At 44.8% G+C, this 14,063-nt stretch overlaps 1 protein-coding gene across 1 annotated transcript in view; it reads right to left on the reverse strand.

The window, feature by feature from the left end:
* rap1gds1 (RAP1, GTP-GDP dissociation stimulator 1) overlaps positions 1–14,063 on the reverse strand; it is a 70,492-nt gene that overhangs the window by 48,709 nt on the left and 7,720 nt on the right.

Raw genomic sequence — 14,063 nt, forward strand, 5'->3', positions numbered from 1 at the left:
CGACCCATCTTCAATGCTCTTACTGAGGGAAGGAGGTTGTTGGCCAAGATCTCGCGATGCATGGCCCCGTCTATCCATCCTCCCTTCAATACGCTGCGGTCCTGTCCCCTTTGCAGAAAAGCCCCCCCCCCAAAGAATGAAGTTCCACCTTCATGCTTCACGGCTGGGATGGTGTTCTTGGAGTTGTACTCATCCTTCTTCCTACTCCAAACACAGCTACTGTAGTTTAGACCAAAAAGCTCTATTTCTGTCTCATCAGACCACATGACCTTCTCCCGTTCCTCCTCTGGACCACCCAGAGGGTCAATGGCAAACTTCAGATGGGTCTGGACATGCGCTGGCTTGAGCAGGGGGGGGACCTTGCGTCCGCTGCAGGATCCCAATCCATGACCCCGTAGCGTGGTACCAACGGTTTTCTTTGAGACTGTGGACCCAGCTCTCTTCAGGTCATTGACCAGGTCCTGCCGTGTAGTTCTGGGCTGATCCCTCGCCTTCCTCACGATCATTGATGCCCCCTGAAATGAGATCTTGCACGGAGTCCCAGACCGAGGGAGATTAACAATCATTTTGAACTTCTTCCATTTTCTAATAACTGCGCCAACAGTAGTTGCCTTCTCACCAAGCCGCTTGCCTATGGTCCTGTAGACCCCCCCAGCCTGGTGCAGGAATTTTAATTCCAAAGGCCAGGGGAACTTCATCAGGATGCATAGTATCCGTTAACCCTCTGAGCCCGAGACACTCGCCCACGAGTAAAAAAGTACCTCTGATTCATCTGCAGCCGCCTCTCCCACCAGACCTCTTATTACGGTATCTCTTCATACATTGTTATGGGACGAAGCTGCCATTACTGTTCCACCTTGGATGTATGGGTGACAAATAATCTAAATTGAGGTCACTTTATAGTTTTGGGATCTTTGCGAACCCAACCCAATCAAAAAATTAGTACGGACAAAACCCTATGCAGCAAATATGAAAGACTTCAACGACGATGTTGTATTTTATCGGCACACCGGCTAAATCAGCAAGATTAAATAACGAAATGATATAGATCTGTAGTGTGCAACAATAATTTATTTGAAGGCTACTCCAGGGATCACTGATCCCATCAGGATATCCCGTGGTGGGTGTCACTTTCGTATAATATATAAGTTAGACGACCCCGACTCTAAAACAGGTTAGGCAAAAAAGATGGTGGGTACCCTTACCACTTCTGCTGGGAATTGTAGGATTTGGACAAAATTAGGAGGGATTCCGCTGGGCCGCGTTAACGGCATTTCACAAGTTCTTTCAGCAAACCAAGTGGTTAGATATCGTCACATGACTACAGTGATAGTGGGTAGATGGTAAATCTGTTCAAGTTCCTACTTGTCTGTCTCTTGATGTCCACCTGACCCTGATCGACACAGTTGAAAAGCTTGTCATGTAAAATAATAGACTACTGGCCTTGGACCCTGTTCCATGTCATCTCCCCAGGAGGGGGTGGACCATGGTTTGTACCAAAGGAGTCCGTATCTTCAATAAAATCTATGAGAAAAACTGTCCCAACTCCACTTGAGTTCTTAAGCGAATTGCCATTTTCCTTTTGTAACTATAACTCTTGAAACCTGCCCTCAAAGTTAATAGGAACATTTTTGGTCGCTAATACGGTCTTGTTCAGCGATGTGGATCGCGAACTAGTTTCCGATCCACACCAACATGGTTTTGCGTGGGCCAGTTGCAACCACGTGAAAGAAACTTCACCCAGCAATTTTAAACTGGAGTCCACTGTTCAACAACACTGGAATGTGAGCTATTAATAAAGCTGGAACATGGTTAAACCTCATTGGGTTCACCAGTGTGTCTCTGTGTGTACTCAGCACCATTCCACCAATAGGTCCCAAAATGTGCCAGTAGAGATGACAATGCTATAAACATATTCTTAGAAAGTCTTTACAATCATTCCTAGAAAGAGCCAACAGGTCTGACTTGTCTTGCAACTACACAAGTTTTATTACAACTTGCCATTTTCAGCGTGTAGATTGCTAGCAAGTTTGTTGTTGTCGGTTTCCAGAACAGTTTGAGAACGACACCACACAGAGCAGCAGAAGTGAGGACATCCAGTAGAGATGGTAAAGGTTTCTAGTGTCAGGGTATTGGCGTGCGTCCTTGGCGGGGGGGGGGGGGGGCGTGGGGCAGAGATTTTTTGGCGGATCAAGTCTGGTGGCAGGTATGTTAAATTAATGTAGTTTGTCAGTGAATGCAGTTCAGCCTTTTGATGGAGGGTGTGATTTGCCCCAAAAAAAAAACCTCTTATTGTGAAAAAATGGGCAGGACAAACAGACTTCCATGAGTTTGAGGGTCACGGTGAAACTTGAGGGAAGACTTTGCAGATATGCGGTGTCAACCTTCAGTCGTGAGGATCCTGTGGGGTGCGGTCTCTCGCCAGTAGCCTATGTAGGTTACCACAAGGACACGCCTCTTTGTCCCTACCCTCAGCCCTCCTCCCTACGCAAAAACAGTGAGGAAAGGTGGAAACTGAAAACCAGTGACAGTGAAAAAATCTTGACAGCTTAAAAAAAAAAAAAAAAATGTCTGAGGGAGGCGGAGGACACGGACATCAAGAAAAACAATGTAGATTGACATGAAAACACATCATTGATAAATAAATGGTATTTACATATCAGTTCAACAGTTTTCATGCTGATATTGTTGTTTCAATGCCAAAATCTGACTTTCAATACAACGGTATGTCACGTTTTCTAATAGTCTTGATTGCACGTGCAAAGGTTCTGGCTGCGTCCCACCTAACGTTCTCTGGAAGGATCAAAAACCCTGCTCTGGTTATTGGCATTTCTTTAAACCAATCACAATCGTCTGGGCGGCGCGTAAGCGCAGGGACGTAGCAAACGGTGTTTGCAAAATGCCTAGGAGGGAGCTTGGTTGGTGGAGACTGGGTATGCCTAATGAGGAGAGGACAGATGGAGTGCACATGCGGTCACTTTGCGACAAGTAGCAGCATCGCATATAACATGAAACGAGAGGACTTCTGCTAATGTTAACTACGTAAAAAAATGGACCAACTGTAACGAAGTTGGTTCACTGCTGGTACAAGCTAGCATCAAACGCAACCCAAAGGCCGTCAGTTTGATGGTGTTTGAGCGAATGTTAGAAACAAAACCATAGACTAGCTTAACGTTTTTGAATCGCTGCTATAGCTTAGCTACACAGCTAGCTATCAAATCACAACAAAGGCTGTACATCGTGAACCTCGTTCAGCTAATGAGCCATCCACAACAACCACTAGATAGTTAAATGTTTTTGAATCGGCATTCTAGCTTAGCTTAAAAGCTAGCAATCAAAACACAACACAGGCGGTCAGTGGAATGGGGTTTTGAGCTAATGTTAGAAGAAAAACAACCATAGAAGCTTAAACGTTTTTGAAACGACTGTTAGATTAGCTGACAAGCTAGCAATCAAACACACAACACAGGCTGTTCAGTGTGATGGGCGTTTTGAGCTAATGTTAGAAGACAACCAATAATAGAAGCTTAATGTTTTTGATCGGCTGCTAGCTTAGTAACAGCTGAGCAATCAAAACAACTACAAGGCGTCAGCTGAAATGGCTTTTGAGACAACGTTAGCCATTCAAATGCCTAGATAGTAAACATTTTTAAAATGATTCCATCTTTTGTTATTGTTTGTAAGAGAAAAGTTTAGTATTTCGTAGATTTCACAAATGTTCAGCTGGACAGTTATGCCGTAAAACCGTGTACATTTGAGCCATGCGTGACTTAAATCTGCAATGAACATTTGGGAGGCGAGCTCTGGAAAACATGAGCCGGCGATGAGAATTTTACTCAAAAAAAAACAAAAAAGATGAATTTATATAATTGGATTGTCGTGTGTGTGGTTAGACTCGAGGATTTTCTGAATGACCAGGTTCATGAAGGCCAAACAGAGGTGGAGGGACAATAAATGTAACGTCACAATAAAATCTCCACTGGAAACACAATCTGCATTTTAAACCCTTCTTTAGCCTCAGCTTGCACGGCCATGGCAACCACAAACAACCACCCAGCTCCGACGTCACATTACAAAAAAAACAAGATGAAGGACCGGCCAATTGCCAAACTCAAGTTCAAGGTTTGTAAACATACTGCTAAAAGCTGAGAAAACGCTCCACACATGAAGAGTAGAAGCCTTTCATAACAAAATATCCCACCCATTGTTACGAAAATTAGGTTTATATGAAAAATATAGCGGGAGTAGATAGAAGGAATGAGATATAGATTAGATAGATGATGAGAGGAGATGTAGATGATATAGATAGTAGTGATAGATGATAGAGATATAAGGATAGATGCTTAAAAGGTAAGGGATAGTAGAAGATAGATGATGATAGAGTAGATGAGATAATAGATAGATTGAGGTAGTATGATAGATGAGATAAGATAGCTGGGGAGTAGAGATAGATAATGATAGGGAGATAGGTAAGATAGAGTAAAGGATAGAAGATGGAGATAGATGATGATAGATGGAGATAGAAGATAGAATGGATAGATAAGATGGATAGATGATAGATCAAAGATGGATAGAGATAGATAGATAGATAAGTAATGAAGATGAGGATGAGATAGATGTTATAGATAGGATGGATAGAGGCTAGATAGAGGGATAGGTATAGATAATCTAGATAGACGAGATGGATAGGATAGCTGGATCGGATAGCATAGATCGATAGAAAATAGGATGATAGATAGAGAGAAGACTGATGAGATAGATAGGATGATAGATAGATGAGATGATGGAGAGATAGAAAGGAAGATAGAGGGATCGAGGATAGATAGATAGATGGATAGATAGATAGATAGATAGATGGATAGATAAGGATAGTAGATAGATAGATGGATAGATGGGTAGATAGAAGTAGGTCTATGACTGGATAGATAGATGCGAGATAGAGGCTGAAGATCAGATAGATAGATAGATGGAGAAGATAGATAGAATAGAGGTAGATAATGATAGACTAGAGGGATAGATGGGAGGCAGAGATAGACGATGGATAGATAGGATAGATAGATAGTGGAAGATGGCTAGTAGTAGCCGATGGATGATAAGAATGTGATGATGATAGATGGATAGAAGATAGATAGATAGATGGATAAGACTAGATAGGATAGTATGGATAGATAGATCGATGGCTAGATATGGGATAGATAATAATAGATGGATGATAGATAGATAGATGGTAGATAGATAGCAGTGGGTAGTAGAATAGATAGGGCTAGATCGATAGGATGGATAGAGAGATGGATAAAATAATGTAGATGATTTATGATCCACAAAATGGACTTTAACCAACCGTCTTATACTGATCTATGAATCCGAAAGGACTGAGTGATGAGAAGACTCAGTGATCTAAACACGGCACACCAAGAAGTCCCATCGATAACAGGTAAGGATCAGCCAATGTGCAACTGCTAAAATATATGTAATGTTTACATGTATGATACATGTAAATGTAAAAAACCTTGAGGTTGCAGATAGTCAGTAGTGTCCAAAGTCTCATATAGCACCCGAGGTGACATTTAAAGGATTGCCTGGTAGGAGGATTTTCGTAGCGTCCGTGCACATCGAACCTGTGAGCCTGTGAGAAGGAGCTCTCTGTTGGCCAGTGGGTGGAAGTGAGAGAGGTGGAGCTGCTCTATGGGGACCAGTGTGGGTGGAAGGGGGCTCCTCTTGTTGGACCAGTGGGGGGAGATGGAGAGGGTGGAGGTCCTCGTGACCAGTGGGGGTGAGAGGGTGGAGCTGTCCTATGTGACCAGGGGGGTGGAGAGGGTGGAGCTGCTCCTCTGGGGACCGTGTGGGGGGGAGAGGGTGGAGTGCTCCTCTGGTGGACCATGTGAACGTGGTAAGATAGATTGGCTAGAAGATAGTGTAGTGGAGAATGAGCTGCATCCTCTGGGACCAGTGGGTGGAGAGGGTGAGAGTGCTCCTCTGTGGGACAGTGGGGGTGGAGAGGGTGGAGCGCTCTCTGTTGGAACCAGTGGGGGTGGAGAGGTGGAGGCTGCTCCTCTGGTGGACCAGGTGGGGTGGAGAGGGTGGAGCGGCTCCTTTGGAACCAGGAGGGGGTGGAGAGGTGAGCTGCTCCTTGTTGGACCAGTGGGGGGTGGAGAGAGGTGGAGCTGAGCTCCTCTGGGTGGACCAGTGTGGGGTGGAGAGGGTGGAGCTGATCCTCTGGTGGGCAGTGTGGGGTGGAGAGGGTGGAGCTGCCCTCTGGTGGACCATGTGGGTGGAGAGGTGGAGCTGTCTTGTAGGACCAGGGTGTGGAGAGGACGGACGCATGCTCCTTGGTGGACCAGTGTGGGGTGGAGAGGGTGGAGCTGCTCCTCTGAGTGGACAGTGTGGGGTGAGAGGGTGAGATGCGTCCTCTGGGGACCCAGTGGGGGTGCGAGGGGTGGAGCTGCTCCTCTGTGGCCCAGTGTGGGTGGAGAGGACGGAGCGATGCTCACTCTGTTGGACCAGTGGGGGGGGGAGAGAGGACGGAGCTGCTCTCTGTTGGACCAGATGTGGGTGGGAGAGGGGAGCGCTCTCCGGTGGACCAGTGGGGGTGCGATGAGGGTGGAAAAAGCTCTCTGTGGACCACGTGGGGGGTGAGAGGGTGGAGCTGTCCTCTGGGCCAGGGGGGGGTGGAGGAGGAGTGCTCCTCTGTTGGACCAGGTGGGGGGTGGAGAGGGTGGTCTGCTCCTCTGTGGACCAAGTGGGGGGTGGAGAGGGTGGAGGTCTCTTGTTGGACCATGGGGGGTGGATGAGGGTGGAGAGGGTGGTCAGGGTTCTCCATGATAGATACGTGTGTTAGTGACCCCTCTCCACCACAGCTTCACAGGATCGAGGAGAGGAATGAAAGAGCAGCGTTGAGAGAAGAACAGAGATGCAGCGCGCAGCGACGCAAGAAACTGGTGTCAGTTCCGAATTTTCAGCGGAATGAAAGTGTGCGTTCGCGCCTCTTCAAGAAGGCTGAAACTCTCCGTCTCTCACAAATAAACGGCATGAAGGGTTGGGTGATGGCGCATGTGGACATGACACAGCCCTAGGAGGGTTGGAGACAGGGTTCATTCCCCGTGACATAATAACCAATACGTTGCAAGACACTCAACCCACAGTCGCCCCACAGGTGTCTGGCTTGACAATTGCTTTGGATATAAAACAAGTGTGTGCTAATCAGTGGAACCAAAGTGGGGTCGGGACCACAGGGGGGGTCGCGAGCCGGAGAGGGGGGGGGGGGGGTCGCATGTTGATTTCCAGAAATAAACAAAAATTTAAAAACGGATTAGGAGGATAACGCAAGTATGTAGCGTGATTTTACATACAAGATCAAACTTAGTGGCTAAATTTCAAATAAAACCAAGCAAATAAATAAAAATAGGGAACGGGCTCTTTGATTTTTCACGCCGTTAGTGCTGTTATATATATAATGTTTATATAAAGTTTACACAGTTTAGTGTGTGTGTGTGTGTGTGGTGTGGGGGGGGGGGGGTCGTTGCATTGCACCGTTACTTGTGGGGTCGTGGGCTGAAAGTTTTGGGAACCCCCGAGCTAAATGGACAGTGGAGAAGAAGAAAATGTAGGCTTTTGGTTACTAATCATAACAGACCATTCCAGTGCTCTACAAACCAATCAAAGCAGTGGGCTCCACAGGTTGCACAACACACTTGCCCACAAGTAAAAATTCTAGATATTGGTTAGTGGATGTAGGTGACCAGAAGCGTCCCGGTTTCCGGGGACAGTCCCGGTTTTGGGATCTGTCCCGGCTGGATCTGTCCCGGTTTCCACTGTGACCGACCAGACCCGAAATTGGAACGAAAAGAAAGAAAAACACCGCCAAACGGACGCCGATAGTCGCTCCAGACAAGCTCAGAGATGTTCTAGAAAGCCGTGTTTTACGATGCTAAAATCACTGATTATTTACAATGGAGGTTCGGGGGTTTCCAACACGCAATTTCGGGACTTTTATGTTTTGAAAAAAGGATCTTAATCTTTACCAGAAAGGTTCGCTCTTAGAAAACCCTTTCCATGATGGTGTCTGTTGGGGGAACAGGTCTAGGTCTACTGTCCGTTTTAAGTTTTACAAAAAATAAAAACCCGAGGTGTTTGGAGGTAAATTTGCTCTGAGCTGAACATTGTACCCGGTATTTGTCTTTGGAAATCTGGTCACTTAGTTTAGGGTCTAGTTCGGGGCAGTTTAGGATATGGCTAGGCGCCACTAACCGGCGATACCACCCATTACATCTGAAAAGTTTATTGTGAATGTTGTAACCGGAATCGTCCCGCTCATCCCTTCTAGGACGTGGCTGTGGCATGACGTGGGGAAGCGCCACCCAGCAGGTCTCGGCTGTGTGTGTGCCACGAGAGGAGAGTTAGATGTGTTAATTCGTCGTCACCGGTGTACAGGCACACTGTGCAGCAGCATCCACTGAACGGGACTGCACGCACCTGCTGTCGGCGACCCTAGCACCTAAGTAACACTAACTGGCTAGCAGGCTAACCTCAACCCGCTAACTTCACCAGTTTAAGGCCGTTTAAGGGACGAACCGTGCGGGGGAAGCGGGCCTGTGCCCACTGATCGTTACGACTCGGTTTTTACCTCGCTACCTGGAGAGCTTAACACCCGTTTTTTTCCACCCGAGACACACCTGTGAGATGGTGAGTATGTGGGACACGTAGCAAACCAGCTCACTGAGCAGGGTAGCTAACAACAACTGTGTTAACCACGTTAGTTAGCTAAACACATAAAAGGGTATTATTCAAACGCACTATGGCTGACGTTATGTACCGCGCGAGTACAGCCGCGAGACCACTTCCTTGTATAGTTTTCGGCTTTATTTTTCTGACGTTCATGTTCGTTGTATGAAAAGTGACTGTAGTGAATGTGTGTACCGCCGCGCCGCGCGCCGTGTCTGCTTCAGTCTTGGGCGGGTGGTATAGCTTCCCCGACTCACCATCCACTATCTCACATGTGGTCGTGATTTTATTTCCATTTGGCAATATCTGGAAATTTCTATTCGCATTGCCCTCGTTCTCTCTCATTGCCTCGACAATGGCTAAAGTCCCATGTCTGAATGAATGCGCATCACCTGAAATGGCTGATGATGATGAGAGATGTGATGATGATGATGATGGTGTAGATGGCACTCCTCATCTCACAGCTGTTACGCAATAGGATCCAGCATGCCACTTTCTGTTTGCTTTAATACGGCACAGCTCTCTAAATGTTCTGGTTAGGATGGTGGACACGCACTGCTTTGGGGGGGGTTTGAGCAAGGCCCTGCGACTACTGTACTGTAGTCATCTCTAACTGAATTAAATGCACTAACAACGATTAAAAAACACATGCAGTATATTCACAATATTACCTTGCTTTCTTCACTTTGAAAACCAGTTCCAGACGACGTGCAACCGGCGCGGCAAGGAGTACTCTACATTAAATTGGACAATATTTGACCAGTTTATGAGAGATTCACAGGTCTACATCCCGGATCGGATGATATCGTGTTGTTTGTGGATCAATGACCAAGAAAACGACGAAAAACCACCAATCACGGAACAATGCCGCAATCTAAATGCAATGTATGCATTGCCGGTCTGAGGCACGATGATGGAATAACATTTGACTTTTATTGCAACAGTATACTTATTTAATAAAAATAAGTCTCATTCTTATTCGGCGAGCGATCACAGTTAAGCGGCGGAGATCTACCTTATTCAATTGGAGCATGGTATCTGCTGAGTGAACACCCTTAGAGTGCCTGAGGAGCTAAGGGCCGAGACTAAGCAGTGTAACGGCAACACTAATCAGTGTTTCTCGCTGAAAGCGCGTGTGGTGTGTGTGTGTATATAACGTGCCGACTAAGTAACGAAGTGTAAAATTCATTACTGGAGATGTCTAATATCCCAAAATGCAGCTCTATCAACATTTCTTAGAAGTTCTCACAGTCTAAACTTAGCTCGCCCATGGCTGCGCGTCATAACCCTATCTGATAGTTCCTGGACTCCTCGGTCCTCGGCTGAACCGGACGTTATTCTGTCCTCCTTGGTGAAGGCGTCCCAAAAGCTTTTTTTACCATATGTGCATCGAGGAGGGATCGCGCGGGATCACGGGAGCGGCCTTCCCAGAAGCCGTGCAGCTGAAGGAGTTGCTAACTTGGCCAAACAGCCGACAAATGCATGCGACGCTTCAGAGGAAACGGACGTCTCGTCCTCTAAAACAAACTTTGCTTGTTGTCTCTCTCCTCGGTATCCCCTCGGACCGAGACGGGGAGGAACGAGGACAGGGAGTGTGAGATCTGCCATTTAAGGGTTGAGATGCAACCTATATCGACGACGGTCCACTTCGGGGGTGTTCAGGTGCCGCCCAGAAATTGGGCGCCTGGATGTCTGTCACGTTTTTGCTTCCTTTGTGTCGCTGTTCTAACCTCCGGTGGATTTCTGAGGACTATGTTACCTGGTCCTCAGGTCTTCTGCAGGGTAAATCCAGACAGGCAGCTAGACTATCTGTCCAATCTGAGGACTAGTTACCTGGTCCTAGATCTCTGAGGGTAATCACAGACGTAGCTAGACTATCTGTCCAATCTGAGGACTATGGTTACCTGGTACTCATGTCTCTGCAGGGTAAATCCAGGCCGCTAGCTAGACTATTCCCAATCTGAGGAATATGGTGACTGGTCCTCAGGTCTCTGCAGGGTAATCCGACAGCTAGTAGACTATCTGGTCCAATCTGGGACTAGGTTACCTGGTCCTCAGATCTCGGGGCGTAAATAGGGGGGCACAATATTCGAATCAGTACGTTATCCGCGATATCACGTTGCTCGAATCATTATCGAAAGTCTACGATTAATTCGTTTTTATGCGTCCCCCTACACGCAGACGATTCGAGGAAAATGACAAATTAAGCAGAAGTGCGTAGGGGCGGAGCCAGGCTAAGCGTCGAGCCTCCGCTGGAAACTAAATAGTGAAGAATAGACAGAAACAAAACGAAGCGAAAGAAAAGAATAGACTAAGGAGCCCTGGTAGGGGTGTATCGTCCGGAGCATCGAGTGTGGTCGTATAAAGCCCTGACAACGGAGCAGCAATATAAAGAAGGAATCGCGGAACGCAACAATGGCGAGAGGCTACCAATGTTTGGACACCGTTGCACAATGCTGTTGGTAATTAATAATTATTTGTAACTTTCATTAATGTAAGGAATAGGATTTTTTTAGTGTATACACTGACATAATATTGTATAGATCTCGAGCTGACACCAATTCATATATTTATTTATTGGAGACACATTGCAATAAATGATAGACATTTAATAAACCTTTATTTTTTTCATTAGTATTTGTTGCATAACCTTGTTTTAATAGTACAAAGTGTACATGTATTCAGGGCTGTAGTACTCGAGTCGGACCGAGGACCGTTTTTCTATGGACTCGGACTGTCCTCCAGAACTTCGGCCACTGGTTTGCCCAATATGACATTTTGGTCTCGTACCGAGTCCAGGTGTCTTTATTATGTTGATGATAATTGGAGGAAGTAAACCCAGTCCGGTAACGTAGCTAACGCTACGCCGTTGGTTGCTATGTTAGCTAAAGCTACGCCGGTGTTTGCTAACGTTAGCTAACGCTGACGCCGGTGTTTGTAATCGTTAGCTAACGCTACCGTGTTGCTACGTTAGCTAACGCTACGCCGTGTTTGCTAAGTTAGCGCACCAGCGTTAGCCTACTTACAACGCTAGGTAAATATTAAGGCTGTTTTCGGGGAGTTCCTATATGTCCCCGTTGTCAACATAAGACTGTGGCGTTAGTGTTTGAGCCATTGTATACACATGAAATGTTTGGCCTCGAGATGGGGGGTTTGTTGTTACGTTATAAAAAAGCTAACTGGCTAAGTTAGCCGTTTGTATGCTAGCGGACATAGCTACGTTGCGAGGTGTGTGTGTGATAATTGCATAGACTGTTATTCGTGTCCTTTTGGCCTCGACTCGGGAGCTTGACTGGAACTCGAACCTTTTGGAATTGGTCTTGTCTTGGACTTGACTAGCTCCCTGGACTTGGACTTGGTCGCCCGAACAGGTGGTCTTGACTACAGCTACATGTATTATGCCTTGAGTCTGACCAGTGGTGGAATTTAACTAAGTAGACTTACTCAAGTACTGTACTATGTGAGTTATTGTACTTACTTGGTCTTTTCATGCCACTCTTTAGTTACTTTTTACTTTTCAAATTTAGATTTTTTGCACCAAAACAGTTATAAAGTAAAAAGTTTTTATATAAATGTAACTACACACAGCCTATAACGGGCTATAAGTCCAGCTGAAATGATAGACCATTAACACACACAAGTATTTACACTTTCTAAAATGTGATGAATTACTCAGCTTTGAGTACTTTACTTTAATACTAACGTTAATACATTTACCTGATGATAATACTTGCATGCTTTGCCGGACTTTACTTCTAACAGAGTAATTCTACGTGGTATTAGTACTTTTACTAAGTAAAGGATCGAATACTGCCTCCACCACTGGTGATGACTTGGGTGTTTATTTAGGAAAAAATAATATATTAATATTTTGATTTTGTTTTACTTAATTTTACTTTATGAAAACGCAATAAAGATGATGCTAGCATTGACGAGGCTACAAAGCTGTTGTTGAATTAAACCTTGTGTTGTAAGAATTTGTTTTAATTGTTATTATCTATTTTTAGCGTTTTCCCATAACTTTTGTAATTTTACACATGTTAAAAATATCGAAATTATTATCGATACGCATATTCATTATCGATATCGCAATATCACAATTTTTCAATATCGTGCACCCCTAGCGTAATCCCGTCAGCTAGCTAGAATATCTGTTAGGGGTGTGACGAGACACCCAGCTACGATACGAAGATTGGGTTCACGAGATCAAGACAAATTTCACACTATGTACAGAAACCCTTCAGAAGAAATAGACTGGAGAAATAGTCCTTATTAATCTAAAAGTCACAAATGAAAAACAGCACTGAAAGGTCCTGCCTAACTTAAGCTGCCAAAAGGGAATAAAAAAAAAAAACCTCTTTTGGAAAATTGATCTTATTGCCTTATTAAAAAAATGACAAAAAAATCCAACCTTTAAGGACACCAATTCTCTTACAGGGGGCATGAGTATACACACCCCTATTTCTATAAAGGCAGGCCGAGTTTTATTATTAACCCGGGGGCCCTGAGGCCATTACAGTTTAATTTCCGTGGTTTTATTTTATAACAAAGCTCGTAAAACATCAACCCATGTTGTTACAGTGAAGCTTATAACATTGTTTTTTTTTTATGGACAAACGGGTTATAGATATTTGGGTTGCAGTGAGGTCACTTGCATGTTTAAAAGGTGGTGGGCCTTAAAGACAAAATCATAAAATAAATAAATATAAATAATATGAATCTTCCAGAATGTATGATACACAGACAATAGTAAACCTCCTAAAACACTTAACTCATATGTCTGGAGTCCACAATGTGAAGAATATCATTATACTTAACAGTTGCAAAAATCATGCTTTTTTTCCAAAAAAAGTCCGCTTTTGCTTCATGACTATTTACTTATGCCAATAATAAATAATAATGTCATATTATTGATATTACACACACCAGCAAGTTACACAAGCAACCAGATGTGTCTAAATTATTGTGTCATTATTGCCTCCATGAGTAGATGAAGATATTTTTGTCCTTTGGCCTTCCATACAAGAGGGGGGCCTTTCCCATCTAGGGCATGACTTCCTGAAAATACACAGGCGAGAAGCAGAAGAGAGTAGAGACGGAACAGCAGAGAGCCAGCGGGCAGAAATGAGCCAAACGCGATGAATTAGTGGACATAAAGTGGATCAATCTGGATAAACAGTATGGATTTAAAGCCAAAGAGGCTGAAGTTCCAGGTGGATAGAAAAACCCCCTGTAGAGGCTTAGAAAGACCCGGAAAAGACCGCCGTAAAGCCGAAAAACGTCAGGATTCAAACGAAACCAAAAGTGAGAAAATCGCTTGATGTGTTCAAAAGTTATTAAAT

This window comes from Etheostoma spectabile, chromosome 19 (assembly GCF_008692095.1).
Source record: "Etheostoma spectabile isolate EspeVRDwgs_2016 chromosome 19, UIUC_Espe_1.0, whole genome shotgun sequence".
Lineage (NCBI taxonomy): Eukaryota > Metazoa > Chordata > Actinopteri > Perciformes > Percidae > Etheostoma > Etheostoma spectabile.